We start from the raw sequence: 4,788 nt of genomic DNA, 5'->3' as shown, positions 1-4,788 counted from the left end.
AAATTAACATAATAGGAATCTGAGCAAACAAGGAACCAAAGGAGTAGAGTGAAGGCAGGCAGACGAAAGGCAAATTTTCTCTACTCAACAATTTTCCATGGGTTTACACTAAAGAGAGTCAGTGCCACTGGACAAATATACAACAAAAGTATACAAAAATTACTGAAGAACTGAGTGAATTATAAACACAGAAGCAAACTACTATAAAAGTAACACAGGCAGGTGGGCCTCCCGGGGGCCCCAGGCAGCGTGGAGAAGGAATGCGGCCCCTCCCGGCCCGCCGACCTGGCCCTCGGCCCGCGGCCCCGCGCACCCCGGCCCCGGGCCCGGCCGCCACCGCCAGAGCCCGGCCGCTGGTGGCCAAGACCACAGAAGGCGCTGCTGCTGCTGGACCTCGAGGGACTGCAAGAGGAGCCGGTGGAGGGCTTCCGGGTGACCCCGCTGGACGGGGGCGACCTGTACAACTGGGAGGTGGCCATCTCCGGGCCTCCCAACACCTACGACGAGGGCGGCTACTTCCAGGTGCGCCTCAAGAGCCCCATCGACTTCCTTACTCCCTGCAGGCCTTTCGGTTCCTGACCAAGCTATGGCACCCCAACATCTAGAGACTGGGGACTGTGCACCTCCATGCTCCGTCACTCAGTTTGTTACCTCCCCGCCACCCGCCCGGAGCGGTGAGCTGCCCTCGGCGCGGTGGGACCCCACCCAGCACGTCAGGACCACCCAACTCAGCTCCACCTCCCTCCTCCACCAACGCAGCGCCTCACCTGCCAACGTGGAGGCCTCCGTGATGCGCAGGAAACAGGAAGAGGGAAGCGAGCGAAGGCAGGACCGGGAGCACGCGGACGTCACCCGCAAGCAGGTCCTGGGGACCGAGGCAGAGGCGGAGCGGTGCAGGTGCCCACGACTGGCCGAGTCCTGCGTGACGACTGAGGCCCCGGTGCCCGCCAGGGCTCAGAGCTCTTGCACAGGCCTACGACTAGGAGGGAGGACGGCGAGACGGAGGCCGACAGCTGCTTCCGGCACGACGAGGACGACCCGGGCAACGAAGGGCCCTGACACCGCGTCCCCACGTATAGACTTACAAATTTTACCTCAAAAAAAAAAAAAAAGGTAATATAAATATCTTAGTCATATTAAATAATTTATGCCTCAGAATGCTGTTGCGAAATCTTAGAGCAATCTCTTGTGCTCTCCAGCTACTGCTTAGCGATTATCAGTTTCTGTGAGTCGTTGGTTTAAAACCTCTGGATTAAACCCATGCAAGGCTCCGCTCTCACATGTATATTCCTTACAAAAGGATATACCCCTCAGTTCTTTCGCACACATCCTCAATAAACTACGTGTATTTAATAGTTTTTTTTAAAAAAATTAATTTATTTTTGGCTGTGTTGGGTCTTCGTTTCTGAGCGAGGGCTTTCTCTAGTTGCAGCAAGCGGGGGCCACTCGTCATCGCGGTGCACGGGCCTCTCACTGTCGCGGCCTCTCTTGCTGCGGAGCACAGGCTCCAGACGCGCAGGCGCAGTAGTTGTGGCTCACGGGCCCATTTGCTCTGCGGCATGTGGGATGTGGGATCTTCCCAGACTAGGTAGGGCTCGACCCCGTGTACCCTGCATTGGCAGGCAGATTCTCAACCATTGCGCCACCAGGAAAGCCCACTACGTGTATTTAGAAATCGTTTACAGACTGGTTTTCATGCATCTATTTTATGAACTATAAATTTTACAATTGATTTTAGGAAGTTGTGATGGTTAACTTTACACGTTAACTTGGCTGGGCTATAGTACCCAGTTATTCAGTTAAAAACTAAATTAGGTGTTGCTGTAAAGACATTTTGTAAATGTGGGTAAGATCTGCAATTAGTTAACTTTAAATAAAGAAGATTATCCTCAATAATCTGAGGATTACTGTACTTAGCACAACCAGTAAATCTGGTTGAAAGACCATAAGAGCAAAACTGTAATCTCCCTGGGGAAGAAGAAATTGTCACGAGACTGTAGTTTCCAGCCTGTGAGCTGGCCTTACAGATTTTGAACTTTCCAGCCCCTGCAATCATATGAGCCAAATGCTTGAAATAAATCGCTATATGTATATGTGTGTATATGTGTGTGTGTGTGTGTGTGTGTGTGTGTTGGTTCTGCTTCTACTTGTTTTGTATTATTGATTCTATTTCTTGGAGCAAACTGACTGATACAGAAGTTAATTTTTTATATAATAATATTTGGTCTAGAAGCAACTAGCATAGTAATAGCCTCTCTCATTAGTTCAGTGCCTTGAGAACTGATTTATAGAACACATCTGAGAGTGCTTGTCTGCCAGTCATCAATTAGTCCAGAAGACAGCAGAGAATCTAATCTTCGTTTTTAGTTAAGTGGTTCAAATATGTTGTCCTGCTGATATATCATTCATTGACTGTATAAAATCTGGAACGTTGTCTTTGGTTCTCCTGTTTTTAGTACTTATCTCTAGATTTGTCTGTTCCTCCAGAAGCTATTGATAATTACAATCTATATTTTGAATCAGTTGTTTTAACTCCATACTGCAAGTCACATATCCACCTTTCAGACACAAGACTAACCTACTGGCCACAGCCCAATATTTATGCCATTACACAGCCTGGGAACTCCACTAGATCTGGCGTTTTCTGATCGACCCCATCTAACAGCCTTCCATGCCTTGGTCTTATACTATGTTACAATTAATCAGTTACATATTGAATAAAATGCTGGTACTGTCAACTAACTCTTATTCAACATGGATTTATGGTGTTTATGTATCATAGTATTGTATAAACGAAAAGGCCTGTTTGAGAGTCTTTAAATGAGATATTCTAAGTTTATCAATTTTACAATTATTATGATGAAGTAAAATATACATAATGGTAACACTGCCATTTAGTGTTTTAATTTAATAGATTAAGTTTAGTGTCAGAAAGCCCTCAGTTTAAAGTATGTTAGAGATACCACTGTTAACAGCATTGATTTTAGGACTGTAGGTGTGTGCTCCATTTGATAGACTGTCAGTTGTTGGATAATTTGCTATGTTATTGTAGCCCAATTAAAATAATGAATCATTAGATTCTATAGCCAAGATACAGGACTAGAGAATGAACACTCCAGAGTCCTGGCTTCATTCCCAGCTCAGTCAATATCTATTACAAATAAATAATCTCACCTGCCTATTTCATTTTCTCCATCTATAAATCACAAATGCTTAGAGTTACCAAGTTAAGCCTTCAGAGCAAGTTGTAAAGATTAATAAGTTAATGGTTGTAAAGCTGTAAATCCTCAATCATAAATTATTATGCAAGGGTTCTGATTATGTAGTTACTATTTAGGTAAACAACATAAAATCATATTTAATCTTGAAATAACTGAGCAGATAGAACTGCTGATATAATACACACACGCAATGGCTAGCTTTTTATTTGCATATTTCCAAGATATATTTGGAAGACATAAAAAGGCAATGATTTGCATATGCTAGCACAAAGGTGGAAATGAGAGTAAGTTCATCATTTGAAAATTTGAGGTCATTATCTAATGTAAGAAAGTTGTTATCTGACATAAGTCAAAATCAAATACAGAATTTAGCAGTTGGCTACAGGACTAATGCTTTAAACTATCTACCAATAGTCCCATAACAATTTTACTTCTCTCAGAAAAATGTATCCTCAGTTCTGTGAAAAACTTCAACAGTTCTTCAAACCCATACCTTTTACATTCATGTTCCCAAATATAAAATCCTTGACTTCTTTCACTTCAGGCCTTGGACCAGCATGTCTCTATAAAGTCTATCATTTTCTTTCTCAAAATTAATTTAATTGGATAATTTTTAGTGATATGGGATGAGAGATAATTTGATTAACATACATAAAGTTTTAAAGTTTAAAAATGGTCTTTAAAAGTATAAGAAGGGAAGAAATCTTTGAGAAGCAATTTGTGAGAAATGTTATACTAATTGCACTAAAAGATTTGGGTAAAATAAATGTTCATAAGAGAGCACTTTTTTTATAATAGTGAAAAATTGCAATAAACCCAAATAGGTGCCAAAAGAGTAAAAATGAATTAAGTTTTGTGCATATAAAAATTTCTGTGCAGCTGTTAAGTTGCTTATTTTTTATATTTTAATTCTATAAAATGCTTAAATATGTTACTATGTAAAAAGTATGGATACAAAAGTATAATACAGGATATTCCATAATTTTAAAAAATATTTATGATATAGAAGAGTGACTGTGAGGAAATACACCAAAAGTGGCAGTGAAATTATCAAGTTTTTATTTTCTTTTTTATTCAATTTAGATTTTTCTCAATTTTATTTTTCAGTCTTCATTTCCTTAACATCTTGAGGAAACTTCATCGATTTGTGATGTGCACAAGTTAATCAAAACTTCTGCTTTATTTTTATGATGCCATTTTGACAATCAATTTATCTATTTTCATTTGAAATGGTGTCTTTAGCACTTTATTCACTTAAAACTTTTAAATACCTCTCGCTTCTGTGCTTCAAGAAGCATGAGAATTTTCGAAAATCATCAAAAGTAAAATTGAATGTAAAAATGAGCTATTTTTAATCTATGACATCTTGCTCCTCTATTCTCTAACAACTTATAAAATAAATTATTCCAGAAATGTGTATTGACCTCCTACTATATTCCAGTTGCTGTATATCAAAACTAAATTCTCTAGATTTTTGGTTGACTTTGATTTAAAATATATTTGAGAATTTATTGTGGTATTCTTTGTAATTTGTTCTAATGTCTTTAATCTGCAATGGCAGATTCTT

The 4,788-nt window shown here is 40.2% G+C and overlaps 1 pseudogene; it reads left to right on the top strand.

Annotated features, from left to right (window-relative positions):
- The first annotated feature begins 260 nt into the window (after positions 1–260).
- Positions 261–1,059, top strand: LOC102991700 (ubiquitin-conjugating enzyme E2 R1-like; annotated as a pseudogene).
- Positions 1,060–4,788: the final 3,729 nt, after the last annotated feature.

Source organism: Physeter macrocephalus, chromosome 10 (genome assembly GCF_002837175.3).
Source record: "Physeter macrocephalus isolate SW-GA chromosome 10, ASM283717v5, whole genome shotgun sequence".
NCBI lineage: Eukaryota > Metazoa > Chordata > Mammalia > Artiodactyla > Physeteridae > Physeter > Physeter macrocephalus.
This window is presented reverse-complemented; position numbering and strand designations above follow the sequence as displayed.